Source organism: Bubalus kerabau, chromosome 15 (assembly GCF_029407905.1).
Source record: "Bubalus kerabau isolate K-KA32 ecotype Philippines breed swamp buffalo chromosome 15, PCC_UOA_SB_1v2, whole genome shotgun sequence".
In the NCBI taxonomy this organism is placed as follows: domain Eukaryota; kingdom Metazoa; phylum Chordata; class Mammalia; order Artiodactyla; family Bovidae; genus Bubalus; species Bubalus kerabau.
In genome coordinates, this window is record NC_073638.1 from 53,580,338 (window position 1) to 53,593,727 (window position 13,390).

Here is a 13,390-nt window from a genome sequence, read left to right on the forward strand (position 1 = left end):
AACATTCTGATATGTCCTGGTATTCTAATGGAAAACCTGACGACTTCACAAAAGTTAACAAAAGGACTAAATGAACCAGCGAATATGCTTATAACTTTTATGGTTTCTGTCTGAAAAATTACGGGTTTGAATCTTATGTTTTCTGGGAGTAGGGAAAACCTTCCTCTCAAACTAATTATGACAATACTTTGGTAAAATTATACATTATAAACAAAACAATTATATTTTCTCTCTGACTCCTCCAGAAATTGGAAACTCTTAGGTTTCCAGTAAGTTTATCAAATGAAGTAGGAAGGTTGTCTCACTAACAGGTACAAAAATCTCAAGGGATTTTGAGACCTTAAAAAGGGAAGAATTCACCTAGATTTGTTAGGCAAAATCTGTGATAAGCCTTTGGTGTGAGTTTCCCAGCCCTGTTTTTATTTTAAAAGTTCAGTCTCAGACTCTATAAATGTTTCATCAAAATAGAAAGTATATGATCAATTATGGTTATATAAATCATCAGACCAAAATTAGTGAGAACAGACCTATTTTGCAAACAAACGACTTAATTTGGTTATATTTGATAAAAATGAGGGTAATTTTAGGGAGAAAAAGATGTTTCCATAAATGTTAAATCCCAGTTTGTTAATGGAGGTCTACATGTAGTAAAACTCATTTCTTGGATAGTTCTTTGCTGTTATGTGATATTAATGTAAAATTTAATTGAATTCTTAAAGAATACCCTAAGTTTGTTTCTGAAGCTTATCTCAGTAATCTATCTTAGGATGAAGATCAGATGCCTCATGACCTGCAACCAGGACCGGAAAAAGACATAGTTTAAGGGACTGTCTCCAACCTGGATGGAAGGACTTTTTTATCAGGTACTCTTAACTAGCTCATGCACAATGAAACTGAAGGGAAATTAATTCTTAGATTAATTCCCACTTCCAAAGGCCCCTACACTGGACTGGTCTATAGAGAAGATAGCTGACCTGATCTCACCTTAAAATGATGCTCAAACAGAGGAGAAACTACACTATACCAGGATGAGAAGATGACGACATCAGAGGTAGACAGCTTGCCCAAGATGCTGGACCTGATTCGTATGATCATTTATAATGTTACCTTGACTTCTTAGACCTTTGCCTATAAATCAAATGCTTTTCTATCATAGGCCTGATCCTATGCTAGTTTTAGAAATCAATCCAACTGTTGGGTTTGTGGCCAATACCTGTTCTAGTTCTGGGTTACCTTTGTAAATTTCTCTACTACAAAACTCTAACTGGTTGGCCCTGAGAAAATTTACTTAAAAAATTATAGTCATATTCAGGTCACTATGATATTACTAGATGGGATCCCCTCATCAGGCCAATTAATAATGCCTTCTCTGACACTGGCCACAAATTTGAGCTTTCTTCTATTACTCAAGCATAATCAGAGCAACAAGCAAAGTTTCAGCAAAGGAGAAAAAAATCTCCCACAATCATGGGAGGGATTTATATAGAAAACACCAGGCTATGGTAATTTAGGTTTAAAGTCTCCTCTGTGTTGGAAACAATTAAATCATACTAAAGAATGAAGGGATGGAGCCAAAGCAAAAAGAATACCCAGCTGTGGATGTGACTGGTGATAGAAGCAAGGTCCAATGCTGTAAAAAGCAATATTGCATAGGAACCTGGAATGTCAGGTCCATGAATCAAGGCAAATTGGAAGTGGTCAAACAAGAGATGGCAAGAGTGAATGTCGACATTCTAGGAATCAGCGAACTGAAATGGACCGGAATGGGTGAATTTAACTCAGATGACCATTATAGCTACTACTGCGGGCAGGAATCCCTCAGAAGAAATGGAGTGGCCATCAAGGTCAACAAAAGAGTCCAAAATGCAGTACTTGGATGCAATCTCAAAAACAACAGAATGATCTCTGTTCGTTTCCAAGGCAAACCATTCAATATCACAGTAATCCAAGTCTATGCCCCAACCAGTAACGCTGAAGAAGCTGAAGTTGAACGGTTCTATGAAGACCTACAAGACCTTTTAGAACTAACATCCAAAAAAGATGTCTTTTTCATTATAGGGGACTGGAATGCACAAGTAGGAAGTCAAGAAACACCTGGAGTAACAGGCAAATTTGGCCTGGGAATACGGAATGAAGCAGGGCAAAGACTAATAGAGTTTTGCCAAGAAAATGCACTGGTCATAACAAACACCCTCTTCCAACAACACAAGAGAAGACTCTATACATGGACATCACCAGATGGTCAACACCGAAATCAGACTGATTATATTCTTTGTAGCCAAAGATGGAGAAGCTCTATACAGTCAGCAAAAACAAGACCAGGAGCTGACTGTGGTTCAGACCATGAACTCCTTATTGCCAAATTCAGACTTAAATTGAAAAAAGTAGGGAAAACCACTAGACCATTCAGGTATGACCTAAATCAAATCCCTTATGATTATACAGTGGAAGTGAGAAATAGATTTAAGGGCCTAGATCTGATAGATAGAGTGCTGGATGAACTATGGAATGAGGTTTGTGACATTGTACAGGAGACACGGATCAAGACCATCCCCATGGAAAAGAAACACAAAAAAGCAAAATGGCTGTCTAGGGTGGCCTTACAAACAGCTGTGAAAAGAAGAGAAGTGAAAAGCAAAGGAGAAAAGGAAAGATATAAACATATGAATGCAGAGTTCCAAAGAATAGCAAGAAGAGGTAAGAAAGCCTTCTTCAGCGATCAATGCAAAGAAATAGAGGAAAACAACAGAATGGGAAAGACTAGGGATCTCTTCAAGAAAATCAGAGATACCAAAGGAACATTTCATGCAAAGATGAGCTCGATAAAGGACAGAAATGGTATGGACCTAACAGAAGCAGAAGATATTAAGAAGAGATGGCAAGAATACACAGAAGAACTGTACAAAAAAGATCTTCACAACCCAGATAATCACGATGGTGTGATCACTGACCTAGAGCCAGACATCCTGGAATGTGAAGTCAACTGGGCCTTAGAAAGCATCAGTATGAACAAAGCTAGTGGAGGTGACGGAATTCCAGTTGAGCTATTCCAAATCCTGAAAGATGATGCTGTGAAAGTGCTGCACTCAATATGCCAGCAAATTTGGAAAACTCAGCAGTGGCCACAGGACTGGAAAAGGTCAGTTTTCATTCCAATCCCAAAGAAAGGCAATGCCAAAGAATGCTCAAACTACCACACAATTGCACTCATCTCACACACTAGTAAAGTAATGCTCAAAATTCTCCAAGCCAGGCTTCAGCAATATGTGAACCGTGAACTTCCTGATGTTCAAGCTGGTTTTAGAAAAGGCAGAGGAACCAGAGATCAAATTGCCAACATCTGCTGGATCATGGAAAAAGCAAGAGACTTTCAGAAAAGCATCTATTTCTGCTTTATTGACTATGCCAAAGCCTTTGACTGTGTGGATCACAATAAACTGTGGAAAATTCTGAAAGAGATGGGCATACCAGACCACCTGACCTGCCTCTTGAGACATCTGTATGCAGGTCAGGAAGCAACAGTTAGAACTGGACATGGAACAACAGACTGGTTCCAAATAGGAAAAAGAGTACATCAAGGCTGTATATTGTCACCCTGTTTATTTAACTTATATGCAGAGTACATCATGAGAAACGCTGGACTGGAAAAAGCACAAGCTGGAATCAAGATTGCCAGAAATATCAATAACCTCAGATATGCAGATGACACCACCCTTATGGCAGAAAGTGAAGAGGAACTCAAAAGCCTCTTGATGAAAGTGAAAGTGGACAGTGAAAAAGTTGGCTTAAAGCTCAACATTCAGAAAACAAAGAGCATGGCATCCAGTCCCATCACTTCATGGGAAATAGATGGGGAAACAGTGGAAACAGTGTCAGACTTTATTTTTCTGGCCTCCAAAATCACTGCAGATGGTGAATGCAGCCATGAAATTAAAAGACGCTTACTCCTTGGAAGGAAAGTTATGACCAACCTAGATAGCATATTCAAAAGCAGACACATTACTTTGCCAACAAAGGTTCGTCTAGTCAAGGCTATGGTTTTTCCTGTGGTCGTGTATGGATGTGAGAGTTGGACTGTGAAGAAGGCTGAGGGCCGAAGAATTGATGCTTTTGAACTGTGGTGTTGGAGAAGACTCTTGAGAGTCCCTTGGACTGCAAGGAGATCCAACCAGTCCATTCTGAAGGAGATCAGCCCTGGGTGTTCTTTGGAAGGAATGATGCTAAAGCTGAAACTCCAGTACTTTGGCCACCTCATGCGAAGAGTTGACTCATTGGAAAAGACTCTGATGCTGGGAGGGATTGGGGGCAGGAGGCAAAGGGGATGACAGAGGATGAGATGGTTGGATGGCATCACTGACTCGATGGACGTGAGTCTGAGTGAACTCCGGGAGTTGGTGATGGACAGGGAGGCCTGGCGTGCTGCGATTCATGGGGTCTCAAAGAGTCGGACATGACTGAGCGACTGATCTGATCTGATCTGATCTGAAGGATAATCAGTCTAGTAAGACTAGAAAACTGGGCTATGTGCCTTATAGATGGTACCAATATATAATTTCCCTGGAAGATAAAGATTCTACAGAGCAGGCTAAGTCAGATGACCTGAGATATACTGGGCTACATCTAATGGAAGCTCTTAAGTCTTACTTGTGACTTTACTAATACTGCTGGCTATCTTATTTGTATTTCACTTGTTTTTCAAAATTGCTGTTTCTTACACTGCCAAATGTGTGACTGAGGCCTCTGATAGAATAATATATAGTTCCATATGAGATCGATGATGGTAACAGTGTAACTCTAGATATGGGAAGAAGCAATAAGAGGGAATATTTTCCTGGACCAAGAGGCTAGTAAGACAGGTGGGTCCAGAGAATTCTGGATACTGTTTTATGGCCTAGCCCAGCAACAGCACATTGAGTGGCCTATCAACAAAATCTTTGCCAAACCTGAGAATGGACATTCTCAGCACCATGGGATAAAATGGTCATGAAATGCAATCATGGCCACTGCAACTGCTGACTTTGAACGCCCCTGAAAGGAGTTCAGGGTGAAAATCAGGAATGAGGCACTCTGTGCTGTGGGGAAAACTGGCAGAACAGGCCTTCAGATAGTTAGATCCTTTCAGGAGAAGATTTTATGAGTTCCAATTCTTGCATCTTCTCATACTTAGAGAAACACTGACGTCATCAATGGTGACATCTGCTTTGGCTATTAAGGAAAATTTTACAGTTAAAAAGTCAAAATAGAGTGGCTATGGTTCAGACATCCTGGGAAATAACTAGGTGACACTATGGTGTAATTTCAGATTAGACGTTGTATTGCTAACACTTGAGTTTTCTAAGTCATGTCAGGCTTAGATGCCACCATTCTCAAAACAATGTCTGCTGGAAGCTAGTAACTGCAACCTCACTTTTTATAAAACTAGGCAACTGGCTACCTGGCTACAAGTCTCCCCGAAGTGCCAGGTCCAGACTGGGTTTCAGGTCTATTCTTCTAAAAAGAAATGAGATTTATTTTGTCGATTAAAATTCCAGTTATTCCTCCTCCAGCTACTCCTAATTGGGTCTGTTACAACAAAATGGCAGACCAAGGGATTGAGATTTTAATCATACAAGGCTCAGATCTATGACTTGGAACTCAGGAATACTTCCAGTTCAGTGTCTCTTCTCCAAGCTGAGGCAGTCCTATGTCCCATTTTGACAGGAAGTTATCACAGTCATAGTTGCCCAGTTCCCTAAATTAAAACTGAGCAGGACTCTGTGGGGCTCTGGAGTAGAGATCTGTTCTGTGTTCTCCATTGCTTGTCTGTAGGATATAGGCTTCATTCAGCCTCCTTGACCTTCCCTGAGTTCCAAAGGGTGGATTAAAACAATTACTAATCAGGGAACGGAGGGGATACAGAAACAAGAGAAACAATCAAAGACTGGTACAGCCTCCAGACAGGGTCCTAGTTCCTACTCAAAAGAAACATGCATAACAATGTCTGAGTTCTTCTACAGAACTGGAGCCCCCACCCAGGTGGAGGATGGTAACTTCAGAATGAACACAAGATTCCTGGAGCACAGCTCTGTTGCCTCACCACCAACCAATCAAAGAGTCACAAACCCTGCAACCCTCACCCCAAATGTTGCTTCCTGTTTCCGGGGACCAGAGATGACCATCCTGTTAGGTCTCCTGTTTGGCCCCTGTCTATTTCATCTCTGAGAGGGGCCAACAGTTTCAAACTAAATTGCTCTTATTACAAGGGTGAACGCTGGTTTCAGGCAAAAAATCTATTGACTTAGATCAGATAGAGACTTCTGCTCCACTAGGCAGGCCTATGCCCATGCACAGCAGGAAGAAGTTACAGAAGAAAGAGACCTCTGCCCCAATTCCCAAGAAGTATCTTGAGTATGCAGTCTCTCAGGGGGGAGTTGTTAGGGGAAGCACACTGACTGAAACCGCCCACCCTGGTCAGGCCCTTTAGTAACCATTCCACATGAGCTGTTTTATGACAGGAGATCCTGGTAAGGAATATCTAATAAGCCACCACCAACCGGAAGAGTTGGGAAAGGTCAAAAGGAGACACCACATGTCCGTCCACTTCCCAGAATCCCTCTCACTAGCATCCATCTTGGCTGAGCGATGCATGCGCCACCAGGAAAGACTCTGAATTAGAATGATTGGCCAAAGACAACCCGGAAATTAATCCGATCACCATAAAATCCGAGACTGCGAGCCATGTGGCAGAGCAGTTCTCCTGTGTTCCCTTACCCTACTGCTCTCCACCCGGGTGCCCTTTCCCAATAAAATCTCTTGCTTTGTCAGCACATGTGTCTCCTCAGACAATTCATTTCCGAGTGTTAGACAAGAGCCCAGTTTCGGGCCCTGGAAGGGGTCCCCCTTCCTGCAACAGTCTGAGCACATACTAAAGAAACCAAAAAAGAGGGGTTAAAAAAACAAATGCAACAGCCCTCCCATTCCTTAGTGGTAGAAGAATCTGAATCAAGAGTCGCTACATTATATTATCTACAACATAGTTTTTCAACCAAAAAAATCATAAAACATGCAAAGATACTGGGATGACCCATTTACTGGTGGGGATAAAAGAAGACTACAGATATTGTCTTCAAGGAGACTTAGATATTAGAATCAATAGATAAATATTTCAAAGCATCTATTAGAAATTTTTTTTTAAAATAAAGGAAACCATATTTAAAGAACTAAATGAAAGTATAATGATAATTACTCATCATATAGAGCATATCAATAAACAGAAATTATAAAAAGAACCAAATGAAAATTGTATTCTGAAATCAAACATTCAAGAGGACTCAAAACAAATCTGAGCTGACAGAAGAATCATCAAATTCAAAGATGGATGAATACAGATAATGCAATCTGAAAAACAAAACGAAAAAATGAAAAATAAAGTCAGAGACCTGTGGGAAACTATGGAACAAACCGTTACATACAAGTAACGGGATTTCTAAAGAGAGGAAAGAAAGGAGTAGAAAAAATATCTGAAGATATAATCACCAAAAGCTTCCCAAATTTGATTTTAAAAACAAACATTACACTACACCCAAGACGGTGAACTACAAGTGGGCTAAACACAAAAAGAGACACACTTGCACACATCATAGTAAAAACTGTTGAAAGCCAAATAGAAAATTTTGAAAGTGGCAAGAGAAAAAAACTTATGAGATAAAAGGGGACAACAATAAGATTAAGGTCAACAGCTCACTTCTCATTAGAAACAATGGGGGCCAGAGGCAGTGGAATAATACATCAAATGCACTGAATGAAAAAAAGTTTACCAACCACAATTTGTGACCTCAGTAAAACTATCATTCAAAATTAAAGGCAAAAATAAAGACATTCCCAAATAACTAACAACTAAGATAATTCACTGATAGCAACCTCCCTTTCCAAAAACCCTAAAGACATAATAAAGCCTTCTGGCTGAAAGGAAATAGCACTACAGGGTAATTCAAATCCACGTGAAAAGAAAAAGAGCATCAGTAAAGGCTATTACATAGGTAAAAATAAAGATAGCATAAATATTTTTCTCTTTTTCTCTTAAAAGACAGTTATGTAAAACAATAACTTTAAAACTACATTGTTGCATCTATGACAAACAAAAATTTACTGTATAGAAAAACAAGACCCCAAAGTAAAAGAGAGGAAAAATGGAGCTACACTGGAACAAAGTTTCTAAATTTTACTGAGATTAAGTTAGTTTTTAATGTGAAGTACATTGATTGTATATGTGTTTTCTTATTTTTTTTTTCTTTTGGCCGCACCATAGGCATGCAGAATCTTAGTTCCCTGATCAGGGACCAAATCTGTGCCCACTGCATTGGCAGCAGTGGTCTTAACTGGCACTTAATTGGCAGCAATGTCTTAACCACTGGACCACCAGGAAGTCCCAGACTGTTTGCACATGAAGTAGACTGTAATATGTATGTTATAATATGTAATGTGTAATAAAGATATATATTTAATCCTGAAAACAACCACTAAGAAAATAACTTTCAAAGTTTATTAATAACAATATCAACAATAAAAAAGAACTACTGATACATATCATAGCATTCATTAACCTCAAAAATATTGTGCTAACTGAAAGAAGCCAGAACAAAAGACAGCATATTATGTGATTCTATTTATACGAAATGTTCAGAAAAGACAAATCATGGGGCAGATAGATATTTGTTCACCTAGGACCTGGAGCAGAAATGGAGGTTGACAGCAAATGAGAGCAAGAGATCTCTTTGGGGTAATTAAAAATGGTTTAAACTGGATTTTGGTGATAGTTGCACAACTCAGTAAATTTACTAAACAGCATTGAAAAGTATACTTAAAATGGGTGAATTTTATCATATATGTTATACCTCAATAAAGCTATTAAAATAACACAAATTTGTGATTCTTGAATCATCAAGGAAAAAATATAGAAATTTTTAATGCACTAAAAGGAATTAAGTCATTTAATGCAATATCCTCATATATACACCTGAACTGAAATCTCGTGACAAGCTCTGAGCAAAGTGTTACTAAGTCAGAGATAACAGGACATAATTTCTGTCCCTGAGGTGTTTGTATGAGGGAGAAAAACACAAAAACTAACAATAGCAAAATTGTACTGTTATTATATAGAATGCTAGAATTTAAACAACAGCTTACTAAAGGATGGGGGGTGGGTGGGAGAGATGTTCTGACTGCCACTAGATGGCAATATGCTCAGTTAAACGAGTCTATCTCTCCTGTAGTTAAGTGAGGGTATGTGATTAGTTCTGCTCAATGAGATATAACTGAAATATATTGTATAGGACTTACTCTTAAAGCCTGCTTAAAGGGATCACTGTTAGCTGGGGGAGGTGTCTTTTCTTCTCCTCTTCCTCATACCTGCGATCTGGAATTAAGACATGATGACTGGAGTTCATCAACCTTTTCTGTGAAGTAACCTTGAGAATAGAAGTCTCAAACCAAGGACGACAGAAGAAACCTGCATCCTTGATCATTTCAGCCCTGGACTACCTTTTTACTGTTTTACATGAGAAAATAAAACCCTATGTTTTTAAACTATTGTTATTTTAGATTTATTATATGTAGCTGAACCTTATCTTATTTAATTAAGGAGAGAGACATATAAGATTTCAAAAGAATGCTATTTGATCTATGTTTTGAAGGATGCCAGGAATTCTACAGAGGGAGAAGGAGAAGGAAAGGTCATTTGCGAAATTATACAATGAGAGAGCAAGGCACATTCAGAGAACACTGTATAGTTCTGAAAAGCTGTAACATAGAATTGCAGGGAAAACATGGCAGGAATATTCTCATCCTGTCCCCATTTCTCAATTGTGTCCTCTCGGCTCTTATGAAGGATCTCAGAGAATTCTCTGGTGGTCCAGTGGTTAGGACTGCATGCTTTCACCACCGAGGGTACAAGATCAATCCCTGGTGAGGGAACTGAGATCCCACAAGCTATGTGCTGCAGTCCAAAAAAAAAAAAAAAAACTCAGAAAGCCAGATTGGGCATGGCTACAGGCCATTTTATGATCCCAGGACTCTCTGAAACTTCTTTGTTATAAATACTTGTGGCTGTAATCTGCCTACCCAATTCTTTTCTTCCTGCTACATTTTAAGCAACATAAGGCTGAGGGACCATATCTGTTTTTATTCACCACTGAATTTCCAGTAAAGGGCTTGGTATAAAGCAGGGTGCTCAGTAAAGGTTTTCAAATGAATTAACTAGTGGGTAAGTTAAAAGAAAGCTTTTATTGGAATTCAATTTAATATCACATTCAGTTCAGTTCAGTCGCTCAGTCGTGTCCGACTCTTTGTGACCCCATGAACCGCAGCATGCCAGGCCTCCCTGTCCATCACAAACTCCCGGAGTCTACCAAAACCCATGTCTATTGAGTCGGTGATGCCATCCAACCATCTCATCCTCTGTTGTCCCCTTCTCCTTCTGCCCTCAATCTTTCCCAGCATCAGGGTCTTTTCCAATGAGTCAGCTCTTTGCATCAGGTGGCCAAAGTATTGGAATTTCAGCTTCAACATCAGTCCTTCCAATGAACACCCAGAACTGATCTCCTTTAGGATGGACTGGCTGGATCTCCTTGCAGTCCAAGGGACTCTCAAGAGTCTTCTTCAACACCACAGTTCAAAAGCATCAATTCTTCGGTGCTCAGCTTTCTTTATAGTTCAACTCTCACATCCATACATGACCGCTGGAAAAACCACAGCCTTGACTAGACAGACCTTTGTTGGCAAAGTAGTATCTCTGCTTTTTAATATGCTATCTAGGTTGGTCATAACTTTCCTTCTAAGGAGTAAGTGTCTTTTAATTTCATAGTTGCAATCACCATCTGCAGTAATTTTGGAGCCCAGAAAAATAAAGTCAGCCACTGTTTCTACTGTTTCCCCATCTATTTGCCATGAAGTGATGGGACTGGATGCCATGATCTTAAGTTTTCTGAATGTTGAGCTTTAAGCCAACTTTTTTACTCTCCTCTTTCACTTCTATCAAGAGGCTCTTTAGTTCTTCTTCACTTTCTGCCATAAGGGTGGTGTCATCTGCATATCTGAGGTTATTGATATTTCTCCCAGCAATCCTGATTCCAGCTTGTGCTTCCTCCAGCCTAGCATTTCTCATGGTTTACTCTGCATATAAGCTAAATAAGTAGGATGACAATATACAGCCTTGACGTACTCCTTTTCCTATTTGGAACCAGTCTGTTGTTCCATGTCCAGTTCTAACTGTTGCTTCCTGGCCTGCATACAGATTTCTCAAGAGCTTCAGTTGTGTCCAACTCTTTGAGACCCCATGGACTGTACCAGGCTCTTCTGTCCATGGGATTCTCCAGGCAAGAATACTGGGGTAGTTTGCCATTTCCTTCTCCCAGGGGATCTTTCTGCCCCGGAGAATGAACCCCTCATCTCTTATGTCTACCTGCTTTGTCAGGAGGGTTCTTTACCACTAGCGCCACCTGGGGAGTGAGGTTACCTGCTACAAGAAGGCAACTACCTCTTCATCTGTAAAATGGAATCTATCAACAAACTGTGGAAAATTCTTAAAGAGATGGGAATACCAGCCCATCTTACCCATCTCCTGAGAAACCTGTATGCAAGTCAAGAAGCGACAGTTAGAACCGGACATGGAACAGACTGGTTCCAAATTGGGAAAGGAGCACATCAAGGCTGTATATTGTCACCGTGCTCATTCAACTTATATGCAGAGTACATCATGAGAAATGCTGGGCTGGATGAAGCACAAGCTGGAATCAAGACTGCTGGGAGAAATATCAACAACCTCAGATATGCAGTTGATATTACCCTTATGGAAGAAAGAGAAGAGGAACTAAAGAGTGATGAAATTGAAAGAGGAGAGTGAAAAAGCTGGCTTAAAACTCAACATTCAGGAAACTAAAATCATGGCATCTGGTCCCATCACTTCATGGCAAATAGATGGGGAAACAGTGGAAAGAATGGCTGACTTTATTTTTGGGGGCTCCAAAATCACTGCCAATGGTGATCGCAGCCATGAAATTGAAAGAGACTTACTCCTTGGAAGGAAAGTTATGACCAACCTAGACAGCATATTGAAAAGCAGAGACATTACTTTGCCAACAAAGGTTCGTCTAGGCAAAGCTATGGTTTTTCCAGTGGTCATGTATGGATGTGAGAATTGAATCATAAAGAAGGCTCAGCACCAAAGAACTGATGCTTCTGAACTGTGGTGATGGAGAAGACTCTTGAGAGTCCCTTGGACTGCAAGGAGATCAAAATCAGTCCATCCTGAAGAAAATCAACCCTGAATATTTATTGTAAAGACTGATGCTGAAGCTAAAGCTCCAATACTCTGGCCACCTGATGCGAAGAGCTGATTCATTTGAAAAGACCCTGATGCTGGGCAAGATTGAAGGCAGGAGGAGAAGGGATGACAGGGGATGAGACGGTTGGATGACATCATCAGCTCAATGGACATGAGTCTGAGCAAGCTCTGGGAGATGGTGAGGGACAGGGAGGCCTGGTGTGCTGCAGTCCATGGGGTCGCAAAGAGTTCAGTCACAACTGAGTGACTGAACAGCAACCACTTAGTATAAAAAGAATTGTTATGCAGATGAACAGGGAGCCATGAAGGATTATAGTAACAAAGTGACATAATCCTATCTGTGTTTTAGAACAGTGTTTCATGAGAAGATGGACGATGGACTGGCAGAAGAGAAACAGAAGGTCTGAACTAGAAAGAGCCGAAACGGAAAAGAAGGAAAGAATATAGGAAATACTTTATAGAGTTATAACTGACAGGATTTAGAAACTATCTTATAAACTCTGTATGCAGCGCTTGATGTGGGGAAATAAGAGGTTTCTAAGGTAAGCAATGAAATACAGCATTCATTTTTGAACAAGCAGAGGCTGAGATGGCCAATAAACAACTGGGAATCTGGAAATATTGATCTGAGGGCCTATGACTGCTATGAACTAACTACCCACCAACCATTATGTCCATTTGCTTCGAGTTCAGCAGAAGTAGTCTAGCAGGGGTATAAAGGCAGTAAGGAATGAAGGAACATGGAGGCAGAATAACAGCATGGCAGAATATGCTGTCAGACAGAATTCACAGCAGAAATGGGTGCCCATAAAGCATGTCTTTGGAACTTTCTCAGTTGCTAAAGAAGCAGGCCTGTTTGGCTCCCAATATGCTTGCTTGCTTCCTTCTTTCCATCAATAAATCTTCACTATGTCTTTATTTTATACCAGGCATTATTATCCCATATACCAGCATTAGGGATATGAAGATGAATAAGTTATGGTACAAGCCCTTAAGGACCCTGGAGCTAGCAAAGAAGGGGAGCAAGAGTCAAATAAGGATATCCATGTGCTATGGTAGAGAGGAGCATGG

At 40.2% G+C, this 13,390-nt stretch overlaps 1 protein-coding gene across 15 annotated transcripts in view; it reads right to left on the bottom strand.

Annotated features, from left to right (window-relative positions):
- Positions 1 to 13,390, bottom strand: part of FAM168A (family with sequence similarity 168 member A) — a 206,085-nt gene that overhangs the window by 77,590 nt on the left and 115,105 nt on the right. The window contains exon 2 of one of the 15 annotated variants that reach the window (XM_055549036.1): positions 9,319 to 9,394. The exons of the other annotated variants lie outside the window; for them this stretch is intronic. The gene's annotated coding sequence lies outside the window, so the exon portion shown is untranslated. The remainder of the gene's footprint in view (positions 1 to 9,318; positions 9,395 to 13,390) is intronic. 15 annotated transcript variants of the gene reach the window in all.